General features: G+C 46.4%; 2 long non-coding RNA genes across 2 annotated transcripts in view; both read left to right on the top strand.

The window, feature by feature from the left end:
* Positions 1-21864, top strand: part of LOC132209038 (uncharacterized) — a 30776-nt gene extending 8912 nt beyond the window's left edge. The window contains exons 2-4 of the long non-coding RNA XR_009445106.1: positions 7068-7204; positions 15880-16148; positions 21474-21864. This is a non-coding gene — a long non-coding RNA (uncharacterized LOC132209038). The remainder of the gene's footprint in view (positions 1-7067; positions 7205-15879; positions 16149-21473) is intronic.
* Positions 21865-23235: 1371 nt separating this feature from the next.
* LOC132209036 (uncharacterized) lies at positions 23236-24758 on the top strand. Its single transcript, XR_009445103.1, has 2 exons — positions 23236-24425; positions 24535-24758. It is a non-coding gene; the product is annotated as an uncharacterized LOC132209036 (long non-coding RNA).
* Positions 24759-26009: the final 1251 nt, after the last annotated feature.

Here is a 26009-nt window from a genome sequence, read left to right as displayed (position 1 = left end):
GGCCGATATTAAGGCAGTGCAGCATTGTGAGAGGGTCGATATTTAGTGCATGCTCCTGTCTCAGAGGGTCAATTTGATGGGACAACATGCCTCTGAAACTAACTTGTTGGAGTGCTGCACCGCCTGAGGGTTCGTCTGAAGGGAGTGATGCCCTGTCAGATGATGAGCTTTCCCTCATCTTTAACCGTCTGACAGTGCAGCACTCCCATCATATTAACCCGCGACCAGTGTGGCACTTGCTTACAATTGAACTTCTGACAGTGCACAAGTCCAACAAAATGATCCTCTTGAGTGTCGCACACACTCAATATTGGCCCTCCAACAGTGCAGCACTCCCTCAGGACTGACTGTCTGACATTGATACGTGGATCGTGTAGCAATCCTGTAATATTGACCCACTGACACAGCAGAACTCCCTCAATATTGTTTTTCTGACAGTATTGCACTCCTGATCCTTCGGCAGTGCCCCTTGATATCAATCTTTTCACATTAGACCACTCCCTCAGCACTAACTCTCTGAATGTGCAGCACTTCTCAGGACTGATTCTGTGATATTTCAGCACTCCCACATCATTAACCGTCTGACAGTGCAGCCCTCCCTTTATATCAACCCTCCAACAGTGCAGTGTTTCCTTAATATTGGACCTCTGATTGTGTGATACTCCCTCAGTGCGAAACTCTGACAATACAGCACTCTCTCTGAAATAACTCTCTGATTAAGCACTTCCTCTGTGCTGACCCTCTGAAAATGGAGCTTTCTCTCATGACTGACCCTTTGCAGTGCTGCACTGCCTCAGTACTCACTCATCACAAGTGCAGCACTCCATTAAGAGTGATCCTCTGACAGTGTGGCACTCCCCTAATATTGGTCCACTGACTGTGTGGCACTCCCTTAATACTGACCTGCTCGCGGTGCATCACTGCTCTAATATCAAACCTGCAGCTCTATCAGAGGGTCTGTCCTGAGCAAGTGCCCCATCGTCAGCATGTCAATTCTGAGGCAGTGCCTCTATATCAGTGAGTCAACATTGAGGTAGCTCCTGACGGTCAGAATTACGGGAGTGCCTCATATTTAGAGGGTCATTAACTGAGGGACAGCCTCACGATCAGCGGGTCAGTCTTTACGGACTGCCTTATAGCCAGTGTGTCAGTTCTGAGGCAGTGCCCTCAATGTAACAGATTTAGAAATGGGGGAGGGGGAAACATGATTAGAAGGTCAGTAGCAAGCTATTGGAACTTTGTCAGAGGGTCAGTACTCAGCGAGTGCCTCATTGACATCGGGTCCATACAGAGGGTTTGCACTGAGGGAATGCTTCCTTGTCAGAGATTCAGAAGTGAGAAAGTGCCTCATTGTCAGAGGCTCATTCCTGAGGCAGTGCCTCATTGTCAGAGTGACATAATCAGATAGCACTCCCTCAATTCTAAACCTTAATACTGACACTCTGACAGTGAAGCACTGCCTCAGGACTGACCCTATGATAATGAAGTGTTCCTCAGGACTGAACCATTGACGATGTGACTCTCCATTCGTGTTGACCTTCTGATAATGGGGTTCTCCTTAAGTACTGACCCTCTGACGGTTGTGCACTGCCTCAGTACTGACCCTCTAAATATCTGCCACTCCGTCAATTCTGACCTCCTTACGATGAGGCATTACCTCAATACTGACTGGGGTGCAGGTCTCTGGCACAGAGTCTGTCGCTCTTGCAACGAAGGGAAGGGGGTATAGGAGGAGAGTGTTAGTCATTGGGGACTGAATAGTTAGAGGGACAGATAGAAGGCTTGTTTGGAACCCAAGAGACTCACGATTGGTGCGTTGCCTCCAGGTGCTAGGGTCCGTGTTATCTCGGATAGTGTCTTTGGGGTCCTGAAGGGAGAGGGTGACCAGCCCCAAGCCATGGTCCACATAGGTACCAACGACATAGGTAGAAAGAGGGATAGGGATGTCAGGCAGGATTTCAGGGAGCTCCGCTGGAAGCTGAGAGCTCAAACAAACGGAGTGGTTATCTCTGGTTTGTTACCCGTGCCAAGTGATAGCGAGGCAAAGAACAGGGAGAGATTTCAGCTGAACACGTGGCTGCAGGGATGCTGCAGGTGGGAGGGCTTCAGGTACATGGACAATTGGGGCTCATTCAGGGGAAGGTGGGACCTGTACAAACAGGACGGTATCCACTTGAACCAGAGGGGCACTAATATCCTGGGCGGGAAATTTGCTAGTGCTTTTTGGGTGGGTTTAAACTAGCTTAGCAAGGGGATGGGAAACTGTGGTGTAGTTTCAGTACACAGGAGAAAGAGAATAGAGAGGACATGGACAGGATCTCAGTGTCACAGGAGTGTGCTGGCAAACAGCAAGCTGAATTGAAGTGCGTCTACTTCACTGCCAGGAGTATCCGGAATAAGCGAGGTGAGCTTGCAGCATGGATAGGTACCTGGGGCTTCGATGTTGTGGCCATTACGGAGACATGGATAGAGCAGGATCAGGAATGGATGTTGCAGGTTCCAGGGTTCAGATCTTTGAGTAAGATCGGGTAAGGTGGGAAAAGAGGGGGAGATGTGGCTTTGTTTGTCGAGGACAGTATAACGGAGGCTGAAAAAAGTTTTGAGGAGGACTGGTCTACTGAGGTGGTATGGGCTGATGTCAGAAACAGGAGAGGAGAGGCCACGCTGCTGGGTGTTTTTTAATAGGCCTCTGCAAAGTTCCAGGGATCTGAAGGAGAGGATTGGCAAAACGATTCTGGGCAGGAGTGAAAGGAACAGGATGGTCATTATGGGAGACTTTAACTTCCTAAACATTGACTGGAAATGCTGTAACTCTCGTACGTCGGATGGATGAGTTTTCGTCCAATGCACGCAGGAGCGTTTCCCGACACGGTACGTCGAAGGGCCGACAAGAGGGGAGGCCACACTGGATCTGGTACTTGACAGTGAACCAGGCCAGGTGTTTGATTTAGTGGTAGATGAGCACGTTGGAGAGAGTGACCATAATTCGGTTACGTTTAGTTTCGCGATGGAGTGGGAGAGGAACATGCCACAGGGCAAGACTGACAGATGGGGGAAGGCAATTATAATTGGGCAAGACTTAGGAGGCAAAGAATGGGGTAGCAAAATGCAGGGGATGGGGACAATCGAAATGGGGAGCTGGTTTAAGTAACAGATATTGCGTGTCCTTGATAGGTACGTCCCTGTCAGGCAGGGGTCAGTGATAAGGTAGGGGAACCGTGGTTTACTAAAGAAATTGTATCTCGCGTTAGGCAGAAGAGCGAGGTTTATGTGATGTTGAGATGAGATGGATCAGTTGATGCGATGGAGAGTTACAGATGAGCAAGGAAGGATTTAAAGAGAGAGTTAAGAAGAGCAAGGAGGGGTCCTGAGCAGTCATTCGCAGGTAGAATAAAGGAGATCTGTAAAGTTTTCTTAAGGTATGTGAGGAATATAAGGATGACTGGGGTAGGAATAGGGCCAATCAAAGACAGAAGTGGCAAGTTGTGTGTGGACCGGGTAGAGATCGGAGAGGTGCTAAATGAATATTTCTCATCTGTTTTCACTGAGGAAGAGGAGAATATCATCGAGGAGACGACTGAGATACGTGCTATTAGACTTGAAAGGATTCAGGTTAGTAAGGAGGAGATGTTATCAATTCTAGAAGGTGTGAAGCTAGATAAATCCCCTGGGCCTGAGAGGATTTTTCCGAGAATTCTCTGGAAAGCTCGGGAGGAGGTGGCGGAGCCCTTGGCTTTGATCTTTGAGTCCTCATTGTCTGCAGGTTTAACACCAGAGGACTGGAGGATTGCAAATGTTGTGCCCTTGTTAAAGAAGGGTAGTAGAGATGAGCCAGGCAATTACAGCCAGTGAGCCTTACGTTGTTGCAGGAAAAGTTTTGGAAAGGGTTATAAGAGATAGGGTTAATAATCATCTCGGAAGCAACAATTTGATTGGAGATAGTCAACATGGATTTGTCAAGGGCAGGTCGTGTCTCACAAACCTCATGGAGATTTTGAGGAGGTGACCAAGCATGTGGATGAGAGAAGGCCAGTTGACGTAGTGTACGTGGACTTCAGTAAAGCCTTTGATAAGGTTCCACATGGTAGGCTATTGGAGAAAATACGGAGCCATGTGATTGAGGGAGATTTAGCAGTTTGGATTAGAAACTGGCTTTCGGTAAAAAGGCAACCAGTGGTGTTTGATGGAAAATATTCAGCCTGGAGTCCGGTTACTCGTGGTGTGCCTCAAGGATCTGTTTTTGGCCCACTGCTGTTTGTCATTTTTATAAATGACTTGGACGCAGGCATAGGTGGATGGGTTAGTGAGTTTGCAAATGACACTAAAGTCGGTGGAGTGGTGGACAATGTGCAAGAATGTCGCATGTTGCAGGGAGACTTGGATAAAGTGCAAAATTGGGCGGAAAGGTGGCAAATGGAGTTCAATGTGAGGTGATTCGCTTTGGGAGGAATAATAGGAAGGTACAATACTGGGCCAATGGAAAGATTCTTGGTTGTGCGGATGTGCAGAGGGACCTTGGCGTCCATGTACATAGATCTCTGAAAGTTGCCACCCATGTTGATAGTGCTGTGAAGAAGGCATATGGTATGTTGGACTTTATCGGTAGAGGGATTGAGTTCCAGAGGCGTGATGTCATGCTGCAACTGCACAAAACGCTCGTGCGACCTGTTCTGGTCGCTCCATTGCGGGACGAATTCGGAAGCATTGGAAAAGGAGCAGAGGAGATTTACCAGGATGTTGCCTGGTCTGGAGTGAAGGTCTTATGAGAGAAGGCTGAGCGACTCGAGTCTGTCCTCATTGGAGAGAAGAAGGCTAAGAGGGCCTTTAATAGAAACATACAAGACGATCAGAGAAAGATGAGTCAGGGTGGACGGTGAGAGTCTTTTTCCCAGGATGATGATGTTGGCTTGTACGAGGGGGCTCAGCTACAAATTGAGGGGTGATGGATTGAAGACAGATGTCAGAGGCAGGCTCTTTACCCAGAGAGTGGTAAGGGCGTGGAATGCCCTGCCTGCCAATGCAGTTAACTCAGCCACATTCAGGGCATTTAAACAGTCCTTGGATAAGCATAGAGATGATGATGGGATAGTGTGAGGGAACGGGCTTAGATTAGTTCACAGGTTGGCGCAACATGGAGGGCCGAAGGACCTGTTCTGCACTGTATTTTTCTATGTTCACAGATGACACTAAAATGAGTGAGAGAATAAAGTCTGAAGAGGACAATGAAAATCTGTGGAAGGATGAAGAAAGTTGAAGTGAATGGACAAGGGTCTAGCAGATGGAGTCCAATGATGGTAGATGTGAGGGTATCCATTTTGGTAGCAATTATGGAAAAATGGAGTCCTGCTTAAATGGTGAAAAATTGTAGCATGCTGCTCTGCAGAGTGAGCTGGGCAGCCTTGTGTCTGAATCAGGTAGTTTGCAGATGCGGCTGGTAATTGAGACAGCAAATGGAATAGTGTCCTTCATTGCAAGAGTGATGCAGTTTAAAAATCGGGAGGGTATGCTACAGTTGTATAGGGTGCTGGTGAGGCTTGGTGTGGAGTAGTTTGTACAGTTTTAGTCTCCTCACTTGAGAAAGGATGTACTTGCACTGGAGGGGGTGCAAAGGAGGTTCACGAGGTTGATTCCAGAATTAAAAATGTTGCTGTATGGGGAGAGATTGAGTAGACTAGGATTGCAGTCACTGGAATTTAGAAGAATGAGGGGTGATCTAATAGAAACTTTCAAAATTATGAAACAAATGGATCGGAAATTGTTTCCACTGATGGGCGAAATTCCAACTCGGGGGCACAGCCTCAAAATAAGTGTGAACAGATTTAAAACTGAGTTGAGGATGAGCTTCTTCATCCAAAGGGTTGTGAATCTGTGGAATTCTCTGCCCACTGAAACAGTTGAGGTTCCCTTGTTGAATGTTTTGAAAGCCAAAACAGATAGATCTTTGAACAGGAAAGGAATTGAGGGTTCTGGTGAATGGGAGGGTAAGTGGAGCTGAGTCCGCAAAAAAGATCAGCGGAACGAGCTGGAAGAGACAGATGGCCTACTCCTGTTTTATTTCTTATGTCCGTTTGTCCTTCGATTGCCATCCTTGTCATTCCTCCTTCCCTGGAATAGGCCAGTTCTGAACTGAAGAGGAGGTCTTTAAATAACTCCCACTATTGAGCTTTTGTTCAATAAAAGCTCCTCCCAATTAATACTGCTCAGCTCCTACCTAACACTGATGTAATTTTCCCTCCCCCAATTTCGTCCCTTCCCACAAGGTCCTGATTATCCATGGCTGTCTTAAAATGTAAGGAGATGCGATCGCCCATTTAAGAAGCTCCTGGTTCACTGTTTTTCCCAAGTGGGAATCAGCTACAGGCTTTCTTGTTCCACGATGGGGGAGGAAATGGCCTAGTGGTATTATTGCTGGACTGTTAATTCAGAGACTGAGATAACATTCTGGGGACCTGTGTTCAAATTCCAGCACAGCAGATGGTGGAATTTGAATTCAATACAAAAGAAAATCATGAATTAAGAATATAATGATGACCATGAATTCATTGCCAAATGTCAGAAAAACTCACCTGGTTCACTGATGTGCTTTCGGGAAGGAAACTGCCACCCTGACATGATCTGGTCTATATGTGACTGCAGACCCACAGCAATATGATTGACTTTGAACTGTCCCCTGGGCAATTAGGGATGGACAATAAACACTGCGTAGCTAGTGATGTCCTCCTCCCATTAACAAATAAATAAAATTGGATTCTACATCTTCCGACCCAAGATCGTTTCTTGCTCTCAGACTAATTTCTTCGCTTACAGTCACTTTCCCTCCTGCCTGTCTTTTTGGAATGCCGTATAGCCCTGCGCACTTACCTCCAGTGTTGATCTCCTTGTAACCATGTCTTTGTAATAGCTATAAAATCATGCCCGTCAACCTAGAAATGTGCTTTAATTTGTTGATTTTGTTCTGAATACAATGAGCACGCAAGCAAAGAGCCATGAATTTAGCTTTATCACTTGATTTCACCTCTTGACACTATTTACAGCTGTTTTCTGTTTGTACATGCTGTCTTTTCCAGGACCACGCTGAGTGTTGTTATCCCGATAGTTCTTTCATATCAGTCCGTGTGTATTCCTGGGCGAACGTGCTCGTGTGGTCTCAGGAGTTGCGGAGGTCACGGCTCTGGGACAGCTGTTTCCTCGCCCTATGCTGCAGGTAAGAAGAAAAGAAAATCTCTTGCTCTGAGCTCTGCAAACCTGGGCAATGTCAAAAGGGAAACAAGGTCAAAAGAATTTCAACAAGAATCTCAAAATTAACTGCTGAATTCAGATCAACATCACGGGGATCGCCCAATTTAGTGGCCAAAACATCCCACTTTCTATTCTTCACAAACAATCCAAAGGCTGAAGTATCCGTATCCCTCTTACCTTTTATGGTTTTTGAGCTGATTTCTTGTTTCTAACTTGTGCATATTTGTGGTGCCTTATGACTTCTTGCATTTAGCAATTGATAAACTCACTCTCTCAGGAGTTCAGGAGAAGCTAGTTTTATAGAATGCCCAGTGTGGAAACAGGCCACTCAGTTCAACAAGCCCACAGCAACCCTCCAAAGAGCATCCCACCTAGACCCATCCCCATTCCCCTACTCTATCCCTGTCAGCCTGCATTTCCCATGGCTAATGTACCTAACCTAGACATCCGTGGGCACTGTGGGTAATTCAGCATTGCTAATCCACCTAACCTGCACATCTCTGGACTGTGGGAGGAAACCAGAGCACCCAGCAGAAACCCACACAGACAAGGGGAGAATGTGCAAACTCCACACAGACAGTCATCCGAGGCTGGAATGGAACTCAGGTCCCTGGTGCTGTGAGGTAGCATTACTAACTACTGAGTCACCGTGTCACCCTGAGTTACCTTGACTCCTTCTGAAACATAGGAAGGTATCCACTAGACAAAGATCCTTTTTAATCAGCTTAATTGATACCAACTGAGGTGGATCTACTTGGGTGTGTAAAGAAGGGGAGTCTTTCACGAGGGAACTTAACAATTTGGGAGACTCAGTCACCGAGGGAGCCTGACCCGAAGACTGGTCAAAACAATAATGATTCGATATGAATTAGTTGGAATGCAGCTGTTAACAGTAATCCTCCATCCCTATGTGGGAGAGATTTAACATTCAAAATCAAAACTGAAACTCTTGAACAAGGTAGTTCAAAACAGCCAGTTCTCTGATTGAGGTTGTGAACTTGCTTGCCGAGCTGGCTTCTTCTCATTCAGACGTTTCGTCACCATGATCGGTGACATCATCGGGACAGCCTCCAATGAAACGATGTTATTCTACTCTGTCTGGAATTGACACTGTCCAGTCTGTTACCATGAGTACTGTCATTTCCGGTTTTGATCTGTATGGGTTTGTGTGTGGGGGTCCAATTGTATCTGTTTGTTGGTTGCATTATGGATGGAGAATCACGCCTCTCAGAGGACACTGCGACAAGGTAACCATAGTAGCCCAAGCCAAGCATAGACACGTACAGGAATTCCGAGAGGCGTGGTTCTGCACCCATTCTCCAGCCTCACATTCTTGGTCTCTTCAGTCTGAATATGATCACTCAACCATATCCTTGATGACAAACAATAGAGTCTTACTTCCCAAAATCTACAAACAGGACTGTCCAGACAGATCCATTTGTTCTAATGATATCATCTTCTGCTGGAGGGATTCCGAAATGTCTGCATTCTTCCTCAACTGAGCATTCCTTGCATTCGTGGTTGACAGAGCTGTCAGCCATGTCCATTGTGCTGCAGGGTTCCCAAGCGGAATATGAGTTGCTGTTCCTGCAACTTTGGGGTGGCATCATTTGTGGCACTGCAGGAGGCCCATGTTCAGTTTGGTTATGACTTTTGAGGAACGGATGGTCCCTTTGAGATTGAAATTGGAGAAAGATTTCAGGATTTTTTCATGTTCTTGTCTTTCTGTTATGCCCCTAGGAAAAAAGCAATGAAAGTGCCGTTAATGTTTTGCACGGCGAGCTGCTGCATACTAACCGGTCTCACACCATTGCCATCACCTTGCCCTTGTGAAAGCAGATATGGATAAAGTTTTCCAAGCTGATAGAAAATTGAAAGCACTCTAATCCTGTGACGATGTTAAGTTTCCCTTCTTTAAAAAAAAAATGCTTGCAGCTGAATTCACATAATATAGAGCACAGTGGCTCTGGTTAACACCACTGTCTCAATTCCACCCTTTGGTGACTTTCTGTGTGGAGTTTGCACATTCTCCATGTGCCTGCATGGGTTTTCTCCGGGTGCTCGAGTTTGCCCCCACAGTCAAAAGATGTGCAAGGTCGGTGGATTGGCCATGCTAAATTTCCCAAGGTGTTCAGTGATGTGTAGGTTAGGTGAGTTATAGGTGGATGGGTCTGGGTGGGATGCTGTGAGGGGCAGTGTGGACATGTTGGGCTGACCGACCTGTTTCCACACTGTAAGGGTTCTCTGATTCATGATTCCATGATTTTCCTGAGCGCAAAGGTACAATATTGACTCGTCATATTTGTCTCACCTCTTTACACATTGATAAGAAAGCTTTAATGTCAGTTTCTATGCATTTGCAACTTGTCTGCTGTCTCTGACAAGGCTGACGATATCTCCTTCTCTAATGCACATCTCCTGTCCCCTAACACTGAGAGGTGACACTTGCTTTTCATTTAGTACAATAAAAAAAAAATAGCCTCCATGTTACATCCAGCGGCTTCTCTTAACACTCACACACTGTTCTTTTTTTCCTCCAGGTATTGACCACCCATCATTTCTAATTCCTCATCTCATCTCTCTCTCTCTCTCATGCACTCTCTCTCTCTCTCTCTCTCTCATGCGCTCTCTCTCTCTCTCTCTCTCTCTCTCTCTCTCTCTCTCTCTCTCTCTGTCTCTCTCTCTCTCTGTCTTTATCTCTCCTCTCCCTGTTCTCCCCCATCACTTCACTCACAGGCACCAACAGAGGTTCACAGTCACACTATGTTGCACATGCATATTCTGTCCCTCATGCACAAACACACTACACACACACACAAAAAAGTCAGGAACACAGTCTCTCACGAACACACTCTGTCACATTCTCACTCATTCATACTCCATACCGTCACACAGTCGTACACGGTCTTGCACACAATCTGTGGCACAGTTGCATGCACTGTCGCAGGATCTTTTGCCAATGCTCTCACTCTCAAGTACACACATACTACCACAAATCTCTCCCTCACACACTAAGGTTTGCAAATTCACTTGCTGTCAAGCTCACTCACACTTACAGACACACTCACTCCCTCATGCATGCTGTAACACTCCCTTCTTGTGCTAACTCCCTTTCACACACTCTCAAGCACAGTCACTGGCACACACATTCTGTCATGCGCACACACACACACTTTCATGCACTGCCTTTGCACTCTTGAGCACAATCATATGCTCACCTCTCTCTTGCACACAGTCAATTTGATTTGAGTCAGAGATAATGGGAGCTGCAGATGCTGGAGAATCCAAGATAATAATATGTGAGGCTGGATGAACACAGCAGGCCAAGCAGCATCTCTGATGAAGGGTCTTGGCCCGAAACGTCAGCTTTTGTGCTCCTGAGATGCTGCTTGGCCTGCTGTGTTCATCCAGCCTCACGTGTTATTATCTTGATTTGAGTCATCATTGTCACATGTGCCCAGGTACAGTGAAAAGTTTTCTTCTGCATGCAGTATAGACAGGTGATATCAAACAAGGCGCATTAGTGAAACGGAACATAGTGACAGCTACAGAGAAGATGCACAGAGAGCAAGATCAAAATTAGATTTAAGCTTTTCAGTGTCCTATTCAGATGTCCAATAACAGCGGTGAAGAAGCTGTTCTTGAATCTTTTCACGCATGTATACAAACTTTTTTTACATCTTCCCTTCAGAAAAAGGGAGAAGAGAGTGTAATTGGCGGGTGAGAAGGGCCTTTGATTATGTCAGTTTCTTTCCCGAGGCAGCGGGAAGTAGAGGTGGAATCAACGAATGGAAGGCTGGTTTGCATGATGGACTATGCTGTGTTCATGACTCTGCAGTTTCTTGTGGTCTTCGGAAGAGCTGTTGCCAAACCATGCTGTGACATGCATCCAGATAGGATGCTTTCTCTGGTACATGAATGAAAGTTGACCTTGCGGACACTCCAAATTACCTTCGCCTGCTGGGGAAATAGAGACATTTGGTGTGCTTTTTTGCCCATTGCGACGATCTGGGTGGACCAGGAGAGATTGTTGGTGATCGACACTCTCAACTATCTCCACCTCAGCAACATCTCTCTCAGTGTCTGATGCAGGCGCTCACACACTCACATTCTGTCACCTATTCTGTCTGTCTGTCTCTCCCTCATCGCCCATCTCTCTGTCTCGCTCGCTCTCTCTCTGTCTCTCGCTCTCTCTCTCGCGCTGTCTCTCTCTCTCGCGCTGTCTCTCTCTCTCGCGCTGTCTCTCTCTCTCGCGCTGTCTCTCTCTCTCGCGCTGTCTCTCTCTCTCGCGCTGTCTCTCTCTCTCGCGCTGTCTCTCTCTCTCGCGCTGTCTCTCTCTCTCGCGCTGTCTCTCTCTCTCGCGCTGTCTCTCTCTCTCGCGCTGTCTCTCTCTCTCGCGCGGTCTCTCTCTCTCGCGCGGTCTCTCTCTCTCGCGCGGTCTCTCTCTCTCGCGCGCTCTCTCTCTCTCGCGCGCTCTCTCTCTCTCTCGCGCGCTCTCTCTCTCTCGCGCGCGCTCTCTCTCTCTCGCGCGCGCTCTCTCTCTCTCGCGCGCGCTCTCTCTCTCTCGCGCGCGCTCTCTCCCTCCCCCACCCCCCAACCTCTCTGGCTTTCTCTCTCTCTCTCCCTCTCCCTCTCCCTCTCCCTCTCTCTCTCTCTCTCTCTCTCTCTCTTTTTCTCACACACCAACTCATTGCTCAGTATTCCATGGTATCTGAATTGTTGGAAGAATTAACTTAGACTGAGTGTGGATTTTCTCCCAAATTAGTTATGACAAAGCAGAACCAATTCTGCCTGGAAGAAGAAAGGCAGGAGCCATAATAATTAGGGATTGTTTTGCTAGAGGAACCGTGCTGTGATATGCATCCAGATAGGATGCTTTCTGTGGTACATCAATGAAAGTTGCCCTTGTGGGCACATGCAATTGCCTTTGCCTCCTGTGAAGTAGAGACAACGGTGTGCTTTTTTGCTCATTGCGATGATGTGGATGGACCAGTGAACTAATCTAAGCCCATCCCCCTACACGATCCCATTATCATCCATATGCTTATCCGAGGACTGTTGAAATGCCCCTAATGTGGCTGAGCTAACTGCATTGGCAGGCAGGGGGTTCCACATCCTTACCACTCTCTGAGTAAAGAACCTGCCTCTGATATCTATCTCAAATCTATTATCCCTCACTGTTTAGCTGTGCCCCCTCATACAAGCTGACGTCATCATCCTCGGAAAAAGACCCACACTGTCCACCCTGTCTCATCCACTGATCATCTTGTATGTCTCTATTAAATCCCCTCTGAACCACCTTCTCTCCAATGAGTACAGACCCAAGTCCCTCAGCCTTTCTTCAGAAGACCTTCACTCCGGACCAGGCAACATCTCCTCTGCACCTTTTCCAATGCTTCCACATCCTTCCTGTAATGGGGCGACCAGAACTGTACGCAATATTCCAAATGAGACCGCACCAGTTTTTTGGACAGTTGCTCTGGATCTCAATCCCACTGCCAATAAAACCTAAAACACCGGAAGCCGCCTTCACAGCACTATCAACCTGGATGGCAATTTTCAGGGATCGACATAGATGGACACCCTCTGCACAGCAACACCACCAAGAATCTTTCCATTGACCCAATATTCTGCCTTCCTATTATTCATCCCAAAGTGAATCACCTCACATTTATCCGCATTGAACTCCATCTGCCACCTTTCCGCCCAATTCTGCAGTTCATCCAAGTCTACCTGTCACCTGCAACATTCTTCCACATTGTCCACCACTCCACCGACTTGAGTGTCATCTGCAAACTTACTAACCGATCTACCAATGCCTCCGTCCAAGTCATTTATTAAAATGACAAACAGCAGTGGTCCCAAAACAGATCCTTGAGACAAACCAGTAGTAACCAGACTCCAGGCTGAATATTTTCTATCAACCACCACTGGTTGCCTCCTTAGCCAAAGCCAGTTTCTAATCCAACCTGCTAAATCTCCCCCAATCCCATGTCTCCATGTTTTCTCCAATAGCCTACCATGTGGAACCCGATCGAAGGCTTTACTGAAGTCCATGTCCACCACGTCAACTGCCCGACCCTCATCCACGTGCTTGGTCACCTTCCAAAATTACTCAATGAGGCTTGTGAGACACGACCTGCCCTTGACAAATCCATGTCGACTATCTCCCATCAAATTGGTGCTTGCTCGATGATTATAAATCCTATCTCTTATAATCCTTTCCAAAACTTTTCCTGCAACAGACGGAAGGCTCACTGGGTTTATAATTACCTGGGTCATCTCTACTGCCCTCTTTGAACAAGGGCACAACATTTGCAACCCTCCAGCCTTCTGGTACTAGACCTGTAGACAATGAGGATTCAAAGATCAAGGCCCAAGGCTCCGCCACCTCCTCCGTAGCCTCCCAGAGAATCTGCAAGTTTCGAAGGATGATGCGTTGTATCCGGAGGTTGGTGGGGTGGTACGTCAGGACGAGGGAGACTTAGTTTTGGTTGTTGTTGCGGGGTGGGGTGAGAGGGATTTGTTGCAGGAAATGCTGGAGACACGGTCGAGGGCGTTATCAACCACAGAGCGGGGCAAGTTGTGGTCCTTGAAAAATGAGGACATCTGAGATATACGGGAATAGAATACCTCATCCTGGGAGTGCAGATGCAGAGGCAAAGGAATGGGGAATAGGGGATGAATTGTTGCAGGAATATGGTGGGAGGAGGTGTAATCTTGGTAGCTGTGGGAATTGGTGGAGTTGAAATGGATATTTGTTTCTCAGTGGTTGGAAATAGAGTGGTCCAGGTAGGAGAGAGAGGTATCAGAGATTGTCCAGGTTAACTTCAAGTTGGGGAGGAAGGTGTTGGTGAAGTGGATGAACTGTTAGAGCCCCTTGTGGGAACACGAGGCGGTGCCGATACAGTCATCAGTGTAACGGAGGAAGAGGTGGGGTTGAGGGCCAGTGTAGGTACGGAAGAGGGAGCGTTCCATGTAACCTACAAAGAGGCAGGCATAGCTTGGGCCCATTTGGCTACCCTGGCCACCCTCTTTGTCTGTAGGAAGTGGGAGGAATTGAAAGAGAAACTGTTGAGGGTTGTTCAAGGACCGGAACTTCCCCCTCCTCAGTGGTCAAAAACACCCTCGACCGTGTCACCCGCGTTTCCCACAACTCATCCCTCTCACCCGCACCCCATAATAACTACCAAAACAGTGTCCTCGTCGCCCTCACGTACCACCCCACCAACATCTGGATTCAATGCGTCGTCCTCCGACCCTTCTGCCATCCGCAATCCGACCCCACCACCAAAGACGTTTTTCCCACCACCCTTAGGTGACCCCCTTATCCGCTCCACACTCCCCTCTAGCACTCCCGGCACCCAGCACTTTTCCCTGCATATCCATAAATGTTGTCATCACAACGTTGAAAATTCACTGGTCCCGATACCTCCCCCCCATCCCAGGCCCCAGGAAGAATTTCCTCATCAAACAGATGTTTACCTGCACATCTGCTAATGTGGTAGACTGTATCCACTGTTGCCATTGTGGCCTTCTCTACATCGGGGAAACCAAACAGAGGTTTGGGGACCGCTTCACCTGTGCTCAGTTTGCACGAAAGAACTGCACCTCCCAGTCGTGAACTGTTTCGACTCTCCCTACCAATCCTCAGGTAACATGTCCATCCTGGGCCTCCTGCAGTGCCACAACGATGCCACCTGAAGGTTGCAGGAGCAGCACCTCATATTGCGCTTGGGAACCCTGCACTCCATGGTATCAATGTGGACTTCACAAGCTTCAAAATCACCCCTCCCCCTCCCGCATCCCAAAACCAGCCCACCTATCCCATCCTGCCACCTCAAACCCCACCCCCATTTCCTGCCTCCTAACCTCTTCCCGCCCCGGAGACCTGTTCGTCCTCCCCGGACTGACCTCTCCCCTCCCTCCCTCCCCACCGACATTCACCTCTGCTGGCTCCATCCCCACCTCTTTAACTTGTCTGTCTCCTCTCCACCTATCTTCTCCTCTATCCATCTTTGATCCGCCTCCCCCTCTCTCACTATTTCTTTCAGAACTCTCTCCCCCTCCCCCTTTTCTGATGAAAGGTCTCGGCCCAACATGTCAGCTTTTGTGCTCCTCAGATGCTGCTTGGCCTGCTGTGTTCATCCAGCTGCACACTTTGTTATCTCTACATATCTTAACAACCTCATTAAGTGAGTTCGAGAGAGAACTATGCAGGGTAGACTTTGGGTTTATCATTCTAACTTGCCAGTCCTGAAAGATGAAAGTTGGTTTGTGTTGGATGTTTGTCTCATAGCTACGAAAGATACACTGAAAGGATTTTTCAAATCTTTTGTTGAGAATTGTACCCATTTAGTCACTAATCCTTTTCCTTTTTTCAAGCTTCCTTGGTAGTGACAAATTTCAAATATCTGCGGAATTTTATTTGGCTTTGTATTGGTTGTCTGTGATTCTCTGTTCATGGCTCCACGATCTGCTAGCTAATTACAGAATTTATCATTGATGTGCTTCAGTCTTATATATCCCAATTTCAGGAGAAAGTCCAGAGAGACCTTTGAAAGGAAAGGGGTTTAGAAAGAAAATCTATCGATCAAAATCATGAACAGTTGATAAATTATTTGCACTTCATATTTCCAGAACCTACCCCGGAAGAGAGAGCCCAGAGAATTGCCAAAGCTGTCCGCAAACAGTCAACAGAAGTGAAGGAAAATTGGGAGCAATTGAAAACCCGTGCGAGCAACTGGCAGAAACAGGTGGAAAAGGCGTTGGAGAAACTTTAAGAACTGCAGAAAGCTCTGGATGATCTTGAGGCTCATGTGATAACAGCTGAGGGGGTCCACACTGATTGGCAACCTGTGGGTGACCTGCTTATTGACTCATTGCAGGATCACATTGATAAAACCACAGTAAGTGCAATTACATTACACTTCACTTATGAACAGATGTAACCAGAATGTTGTATCGAGACGATCAGTAATATGAGTACTTCAGTAATATTGATTGAATGGTTGTTCACTGAATTTGCAAATTAAAACTTAGTTGAGCATGCCTTCTGATGATATCACAACATGAATATCAGTATAATTGAGGATTCTATTAGTCAGTGACATCAGCTGAGTTATCTGCTTGTTGCCATGTTATCAGGGTTAAAGGTCAAGTCTTAGCACGCCATTTGGCGACTCCTTAGAGAGAGACAACTGGTTATGATTTAACCTGAAGATCACCATGCCTCAGTCAAGTAGAGCGGTTGAGGCGAAGACCCTTTGTGGTAAGCTCACTGGTACGGCAATTGAGCCCTCTCTGCAGGGCATCACTCTGCATCACAAACCAACTGAATTTGAATAGAGTTTAGGATTGGAGAGCAATCCATGCAATTATTTTTTTTAATGAATGTTTCTCACTGGGACTCTCTCACTGGCAAACTTTTTAAAAGCCAGCTCAGCCATACAGGCGAGATCAGTTCCTTATTAAGGTTACAAACCTTATCGAGTTTTTTGAGGATGTGACTAGAAAGGTTGATGAGGGTCGAGCTGTGGATGTGGTGTATATGGACTTCAGTCAGGCATTTGATAAGGTTCCCCATGGTAGGCTCATTCAGAAGGTCAGGAGGAATGGGATACAGGGGAACTTAGCTGCTTGGATACAGAATTGGCTGGCCAACAGAAGACAGCGAGTGGTATTCGAAGGAAAATATTCTGCCTGGAAGTCAGTGGTGAGTGGAGTTCCACAGGGCTCTGTCCTTGGGCCTCTACTGTTTGTAATTTTTATTAATGACTTGGATGAGGGGATTGAAGGATGGGTCAGCAAGTTTGCAGACGACACAAAGGTCGGAGGTGTCATTGACAGTGTAGAGGGCTGTTGTAGGCTGCAGCGGGACATTGACAGGATGCAGAGATGGGCTGAGAGGTGGCAGATGGAGTTCAACCTGGATAAATGCGAGGTGATGCATTTTGGAAGGTCGAATTTGAAAGCTGAGTACAGGATTAAGGATAGGATTCTTGGCAGCGTGGAGGAACAGAGGGATCTTGGTGTGCAGATACATAGATCCCTTAAAATGGCCACCCAAGTGGACAGGGTTGTTAAGAAAGCATATGGTGTTTTGGCTTTCATTAACAGAGGGATTGAGTTTAAGAGTCGTGAGATCTTGTTGCAGCTCTATAAAACTTTGGTTAGACCGCACTTGGAATACTGCGTCCAGTTCTGGGCGCCCTATTATAGGAAAGATGTGGATGCTTTGGAGAGGGTTCAGAGGAGGTTTACCAGGATGCTGCCTGGACTGGAGGGCTTATCTTATGAAGAGAGGTTGACTGAGCTCGGTCTCTTTTCATTGGAGAAAAGGAGGAGGAGAGGGGACCTAATTGAGGTATACAAGATAATGAGAGGCATAGATAGAGTTGATAGCCAGAGACTATTTCCCAGGGCAGAAATGGCTAGCACGAGGGGTCATAGTTTTAAGCTGGTTGGTGGAAAGTATAGAGGGGATGTCAGAGGCAGATTCTTTACGCAGAGAGTTGTGGGAGCATGGAATGCGTTGCCAGCAGCAGTTGTGGAAGCAAGGTCATTGGGGTCATTTAAGAGACTGCTGGACATGTATATGGTCACAGAAATTTGAGGGTGCATACATGAGGATCAATGGTCGGCACAACATTGTGGGCTGAAGGGCCTGTTCTGTGCTGGACTGTTCTATGTTCTATGAATTTTTTGACCTGGGGTGGGTCAGCGTTAGGAGTTCAGTGATTGGAATGAATTCTCATGAAGGTAGCGAGAGGGATACTACACGTGAATAGATCAATGTTTTGAGAAGAGGATGAGATATGAGCAAAAGTTTAATTGATGTGGAAGACCAGCCACAATCATCATCGACGGTGGAGCAGGCTTGAGCAGCCATGCAACATTGTGCTGCCGCTATTTGACTTGTTCTGTGGAAAGGAAGGAAAATGGTCCAAGTGTCAAAAATGATGAAGACCACATCATTCTACAACCTCAAAATTTGATTGTGTTCAGCATATTATCACTCCTGGTACCCCTAAATCCTGGTCTATCATCTCAGCAGCTCGACTCTGCCCATAAGCTGGTTACTTGTGACATTTTTGAGGGATCTTCCCAAGTCTGAAAATCATTTTTGTTTTTGTAGAATCAGAGTTGGCCAGTGTGGAAGGAGGTCGTTTGGCATATCATAGCTCTTTGAAGTAACTCCCCAATTCGTCCCCCTCTGCTTGGCAATGACTTGAACCACTTATAAAATCTCTTTAATGGAGGGAAACTTTGAAGGCGTCTGAAAGGAGTCTTCACAATCCCAGAATACAACTGAGCCTTATTAAGTTGTTAGTTCTGACGGTCAAGAGCTTGATGAAAGAGGATTGTTTTAAAAAGTGCCTTAAAAGAGAAAACGTACAGAGGCTAAGAGGTGTAGGAAGTTAGCGAGTTTTGAGAAGATTTGTTGCTCGGGTTGAGGTTCGGGATGTGAGTTTGCTCGCTGAAGGTGTAGGAAGTCTCTTCTTGGGTTTGAAGCCGACACAATTAAATGTTTGGCAACTAGTAGTGGGCCGTTTAACATCAAGAGTGGGCAAGAGGACATAATTAGACGAGTGCAGATATCCTGAAGTATAGTTGGACTGGTGGAGATTACGAAAATAGCGATAGGCGTAGCCAAGGAACGATTTGTAAACAAAAATGAGAATTTAATAAAATTACTGTTAATCGTATCAGTCAGGTAGAAAGTACAGAGAAGAGGATTTGGTTCAAGGTGAGACTCGGGCAGTGGAGTTTGAGACGACGTCAAGTTTTCAATGGGCAAATGTGGGACTCCAACAGGGAATGCATTGGAATTGTCAGGTCCAGAAGTGAAGTAGTTCCAGATGAAGGTTTCACTGCTAATGAGCCAAGACAAGAGACAGGTAGGCAGGATTGAAAAGATGTAAAGAGACAGCTTTAGGGATTGCATGAATGTGTGGTCGGACGTTCATCATGGGATAAACAAGATGCCAAGGTTGTGCTGAGACAAGCGTAATATTACATTGTTGCCAAGGCGGAGTAATGCAATCAGTAGGTAGTGAATAGAGATTGGTGTGGGGACCACAAAGTGGTCTTCCCAGTTTTAAATTGTTATCTCTACATAGTTGCGCAACTTAATGTTCTGTTCAAAAGGCATTACTGACAAGGAAACAGAAGTTAGCCATTTGTTGACTTGTCAATATATCTTGATTTTTCCACCATGTTCTCCAATTAATAACACAACATGTGCACTGTACGAACTGAACTGTTCAAACCTTAAAAGGAGATGTTAAAATTGTGGAATATAAAGTTAAATTTATTTCATTGAAAATTTGAATAAATTACATGAAGGTTTGACCAAGACTGCAAGGAATTAGATGGAACATCAGATGAATAAAACAAGCAGTAGTAAGGTGGTATTAGCTGGACGTTCCTGAAGAAAGAGAACGCAGCCAACCTTTCTTCCATCAGGGGGATTAATTGTGTGGTGTCAGACACAGTCGATTCAATCATTCCTTCTGTCTTTACTGTCTGACTGGACTGTGGTTGTAATATTTCCTTTTTTAAACGCTCAAGGTTAGACATACTTCACTTGACATTCTCATTTTATAAATTTTAAGAAGTTGACTTATTGTCAAGTCACGGTAGAATTGAAAACACATTCTATAAGTGTTTGAAGTCAGAAGTCACATGACACCAGCTTATAGTCCAACAGGTTCATTTGAAATCACACAAGCTTTTGGAGTGCAGCCCCTTCATCAGGTGCAGTTCGTGAGGTGACCACAGAGAGAGAGAGCTTATAAGCAGAGAGATCAAAAGATCATAGAATTGGCGTGAGTGGAGTGTCAGATAATAACTCTATACAGGTGACCAAGAGTGTTAGAGGCAAGTAAAGCGTTTATAAAGTCCATGTCAGTGCTGTGTTGTCATGATAATCAGGCAGCGCAACAGGAATGTACAAAAGGTGACATCTCAGGTCAGACTCTGACTTGTAGTTTAGAGGCTTGTGTTCAGAATCTGTCTGAGAGTTTTAACCTTTATTTCAAAAGCAAGAATTTATAAGATACCACACTGACTGTAACTACAAGTTGTGTGTTTCTTCAACAAAATATCTGCAAACAAACAAACATCCTGGATGAAGACTTATTATCTGACACTCCACTCACACCAGTTGTAGGATGTTTTGATCTGTCTGCTTATCAATTGTGTGTCTGTGTGTTTACCTCCCTGACCGCACCTGATGAAGGGACTGCACTCCCAAAGCTTGTGTGATTTCAAATAAACCTGTCAGATTATAACCTGATGTCATGTGAGCTCTGACTTTGTCTATCCTAGTCCAACACCAACACCTCCACATTATAACTGTTTGGAACCAAGTCAGTGCAACAGGTACATATCGAACATTTGACTTCGGAAGAATGCCTAGTGCTGAAAAATTTATTAATAACAAAAGATTTCTTCATTATGCCATCTATCGTAACATGCTGCGTCTCACAGTCAGAATGAAAGGATGGCCACTTCAATTTCGCAGGGCCAAGAACAGTTATGGACATTTTTAGCATGGGAGGAGGCCATTCAACCTATTTTATCTGTCCCAGCTCTCTCCCAGCACAAGAAAATTAATCCTTCTCTCGAACTCATTCCACATATTTCACAGAATTGAAATATATAGGTACATACTTAGGAGTTTTTAACATCAAGTGAGCAGTTCTCGCACTTCACCTTGTCACTAAAAATGGAAAACGTGACTTACAAAGAGTGGGTCTTTATTTTGTTCTGTTTTGATGATGAAGCAGATGCAAGTCGAAGTGCTGGAACTGGCCTCTTGAACTTACCAACTGTTCAACGTGTATAAAATGATTTCTGTGCGCATCTACTAAAAGCAGTTTTATGGAAGGAAAAGGTACCAAAGAAGATTTGGTGTATTGTGCTTGATGCTATTATACGCCAACCTGTGAAAACAGAACTCTACGACTGAGTGTTGAGTTCTGAGAGGGGGCTATCTTGTTTGAATTTACATTGCTAAGCCTAGGCCTATTTTCCCAACAGCAAAATTGGTAATCCAGCAAGAAATGGAAATTTCTCACATTTGTTGGCTGTAAGTGTCTGTTTAAAGTTTCCTTATATACAGGTGCTTAACCTGCTTTTACAGTTGGAACATTTGTTGTGCCAATGAAAATTTTTTGAATGGTTTCACCTCCAGTTTTCCTGTTTATACATATTTGGTATTTTTTCAGGGTGAGGACTATCTGCAAAATCTGAGATTGGGTTTTGAAAGACAGCAGCCTTTGTTTTGGAGAGATAATGGGAACTGCAGATGCTGGAGACCGCGAGATAACACCGTGTGGAACTGGATGAAGACAGCAGGCCAAGCAGCATCTCAGGAGCACAAAAGCTGACGTTTCGGGCCGAGAACCTTTTTCAGAAAATGGGGAGGGGGTGCGGGTTCTGGAATAAATAGGGAGAGAGGGGGAGGCGGATGGAAGATGGATGGAGGAGAAGATAGGTGGAGAGGAGAGTATGGGTAGGGAGGCAGGGAGGGGATAGGTCAGTCTGGGGAGGCCGGACAGGTCAAGGGAGCGGGATGAGGGGAAATAGGGGTGCGGCATGAGGTGGGAGGGGGGATGGGTGAGAGGAAGAATAGGGTTGGGAGGCAGGGACGAGCTGGGCTGGTTTTGGGATGCAGTGGCAGGACAGGAGATTTGGAAGCTTGTGAAATCCACACTGATACCATTGGGCTGCAGGGTTCCCAAGCAGAATATGAGTTGCTGTTCCTGCAACCTTCGGGTGGCGTCATTATGGCACTGCAGGAGGTCCAGGTTGGACATGTCCTGTCAGGAATGGGAGGGGGAGTTGAAATGGTTCGTGACTGGGAGGTGCAGTTGTTTATTGCAAACTGAGCGGAGGTGTTCTGAAAAGCGGTCCCCAAGCCTCTGCATCGTTTCCCCAATGTGGAGGAAGCCACAACGGGGACAGCGGATGTTTTGGATATTCCTTAAGCATTGATTTTCATTCAGAGTTGGTTGGATTTTGCTGAAGCAATAGACATAACTCACTATGACATAGACAATGTCAGAGTTAATGTTTCGCGTCCTGTGACCCTTCCTCAGATCTCACTCTTCACTGATGCTGCCAGACCTGCTGAGCTTTTCCAGCAACTTCTGCTTTTGTTGCTGATTTACAGTGCCCACAGTTAGAACATAGAACAGTACAGCACAGAAAAGGCCCTTCAGCCCACAATGTTGTGCCGACCATTGATCCTCATGTATGCACCCTCAAATTTCTGTGACCATATACATGTCCAGCAGTCTCTCAAATGACCCCATTGACCTTGCTTCCACAACTGCTGCTGGCAACGCATTCCATGCTCTCACAACTCTCTGCGTAAAGAACCTGCCTCTGACATCCCCTCTATACTTTCCACCAACCAGCTTAAAACTATGACCCCTCGTGCTCGCCATTTCTGCTCTGGGAAATAGTCTCTGGCTATCAACTCTATCTATGCCTCTCATTATCTTGTATACCTCAATTAGGTCCCCTCTCCTCCTCCTTTTCTCCAATGAAAAGAGACCGAGCTCAGTCAACCTCTCTTCATAAGATAAGCCCTCCAGTCCAGGCAGCATCCTGGTAAACCTCCTCTGAACCCTCTCCAAAGCATCTACATCTTTCCTATAATAGGGCGCCCAGAACTGGACGCAGTATTCCAAGTGCGGTCTAACCAAAGTTTTATAGAGCTGCAACAAGATCTCACGACTCTTAAACTCAATCCCCCTGTTAATGAAAGCCAAAACACCATATGCTTTCTTAACAACCCTGTCCACTTGGGTGGCCATTTTAAGGGATCTATGTATCTGCACACCAAGATCCCTCTGTTCCTCCACGCTGCCAAGAATCCTATCCTTAATCCTGTACTCAGCTTTCAAATTCGACCTTCCAAAATGCATCACCTCGCATTTATCCAGGTTGAACTCCATCTGCCACCTCTCAGCCCATCTCTGCATCCTGTCAATGTCCCGCTGCAGCCTACAGCAGCCCTCTACACTGTCAACGACACCTCCGACCTTTGTGTCGTCTGCAAACTTGCTGACCCATCCTTCAATTCCCTCGTCCAAGTCACTAATAAAAATTACAAACAGTAGAGGCCCAAGGACAGAGCCCTGTGGAACTCCACTCACCACTGACTTCCAGGCAGAATATTTTCCTTCTACTACCACTCGCTGTCTTCTGTTGGCCAGCCAATTCTGTATCCAAGCAGCTAAGTTCCCCTGTATCCCATTCCTCCTGACCTTCTGAATGAGCCTACCATGGGGAACCTTATCAAATGCCTTACTGAAGTCCATATACACCACATCCACAGCTCGACCCTCATCAACCTTTCTAGTCACATCCTGAAAAAACTCGATAAGGTTTGTAAGGCATGACCTACCCCTCACAAAGCAGTGTTGACTGTATTTGATCAAGCCATGCTCTTCCAGATGGTCATAAATCTTATCCCTCAGAATCCTTTCTAACACCTTGCAGACGACAGACGTGAGACTTAGCGGTCTATAATTGCCGGGGATTTCCCTATTTCCTTTCTTGAAGAGAGGAATTACATTTGCCTCTCTCCAGTCCTCAGGTACGACTCCAGTGGAGAGCGAGGATGCAAAGATCTTCGCAAGTGGCGAAGCAATTGCATTTCTCGCTTCCCAAAGCAGCCGAGGACAAATCTGGTCCGGGCCTGGCGACTTGTCAATCTTAATGTTTGACAAAATTTTCAGCACATCAGCTTCGTCTATCTCTATCCATTCCAGCATGCACACCTGCTCTTCAAAGGTTTCATTCACTACAAAGTTCGTTTCTTTCGTAAAGACAGAAGCAAAAAACTCATTTAGGGCTTCCCCTACCTCCTCAGGCTCCACACACAAGTTCCCTATGCCATCCCTGATCGGCCCTATGACGCAGGCAAAACTCTATCTCTGCAGGTAGCATGATGCTGTGTTCTCAAACTTCCCTGCCTTTTTGTAATATAATATTGTCTTTTTAGGACAGAAGTTTTTTTTTGTTTGTTTTAACTTCTGCACATACTTTCTATGCATGTTAAAATTCTACACCTTTTCAGTTCACTGCAGTGCTGCATAATGAAGACTTGGAACAATTTTTTTTATAAAGTAGAAAATCAGTGTGGTTTGTTTTCCAAAATGTGATGTGTAAGTGCAACACTTAACAGTGTGTTCATCAAACTATTGTTTCCTTTGATCTTTGTGTTGCAGAAATTTCTAGAATCATTTCATAAATATTTTTCTTGATATATTTTAGCAGCTTTCCTGGAGCAAGTCTGGTTTCCTTCGGATGAGACGACTTTCAGACATACACCCTTTATTATGAGATTTAATTGCGGTAAAATGAGGAGGATTTTTATTCACTGAGACACACATGACTATATGTTTAAAGCATTGGAAAATGCGTTCTGTTCGGACTGTCATGTTATCTGGTGTTTGTACCAGGCTTTCCGATTAAATGCAAGTGATTAAGGATGCTAATGATGCCACATGTTATTACAAGAGGAAATGAACATACAAGTCAGGATTTTATGCCACATTTATACATAGCATAGACCATGCAGCATGGATGCAGTGACTGAGTGAAATGGGATGCAGTGACTGAGTGAAATGGGATGCAGTGACTGAGTGAAATGGGATGCAGTGACTGAGTGAAATGGGATGCAGTGACTGAGTGAAATGGGATGCAGTGACTGAGTGAAATGGGATGCAGTGACTGAGTGAAATGGGATGCAGTGACTGAGTGAAATGGGATGCAGTGACTGAGTGAAATAGGGATGCAGTGTGAGAGGGAAATAGGGATGCAGTGACTGAGACAAATGGGATGCACTGACAGATGGAAATGGGAGACAGTGCCTCAGTGAAATGCTCACAACGAATTGCCCCCTCCAGTCCTGACCCGCTCTCATCAACTTGCCCCCTCCGTCCTGCCCCGCTCACAGCGACTTTCCCCATCCGTCCTGACCCGCTGACAGCGAATTGTCCCCTCCGTTCTGACCCACTCGCAGCGACCTGCCCCTACAGTCGTGACCCGCTCACACCGACTAGCGCCTGCAGTCCTGACCCGCTCACACCGACGAGCGCCTGCAGTCCTGACCCGCTCACAGTGACTCGCCCCTGCAGTCCTGACCCGCTCATTGCGACTTGCCCCTGCAGTCCTGGCCCCCTCTCAGCGACTCGCCCCTTCAGTCCTGTCCCAATCACAAGGACTTGCCCTCTCCATCCTTACCCGCTCACAGCGACTTGCCCCCTCAGTCCTGACCCCCTCACAGCAACCTGCCCCCTCCGTGCTGACCCCCTCACAGCAACCTGCCCCCTCCGTGCTGACCCGCTCACAGTGACTTGCCCCTGCAGTCCTGGCCCCCTCACAGTGACCTGCCCCCTCACTCCTGACCCGCTCAACATTGAGGAAACCAAGCAGAGGCTTGGGGACCGCTTTGCAGAACACCTCCACTCGGTTCGCAACAAACAACTGCACCTCCCAGTCGCGAACCATTTTAACTCCCCCTCCCATTCCTTGGACGACATGTCCATCATGGGCCTCCTGCAGTGCCACAATAATGCCACCCGAAGGTTGCAAGAACAGCAACTCATAATCCGCTTTGGAACCCTGCAACCCAATGGTATCAATGTGGACTTCACAAGCTTCAAAATCTCCCCCTCCCCAACTGCATCCCAAAACCAGCCCATCGTATCCCTAGGAGCGCGAGGCTCTCAGAGATCGTCCTCTCC

The sequence above is a fragment of the Stegostoma tigrinum genome, unplaced genomic scaffold (assembly GCF_030684315.1).
Source record: "Stegostoma tigrinum isolate sSteTig4 unplaced genomic scaffold, sSteTig4.hap1 scaffold_63, whole genome shotgun sequence".
Classification (NCBI taxonomy): domain Eukaryota; kingdom Metazoa; phylum Chordata; class Chondrichthyes; order Orectolobiformes; family Stegostomatidae; genus Stegostoma; species Stegostoma tigrinum.
The sequence above is the reverse complement of the archived record's forward strand: the minus strand, read 5'-3'. Positions and strand labels throughout refer to the sequence as shown.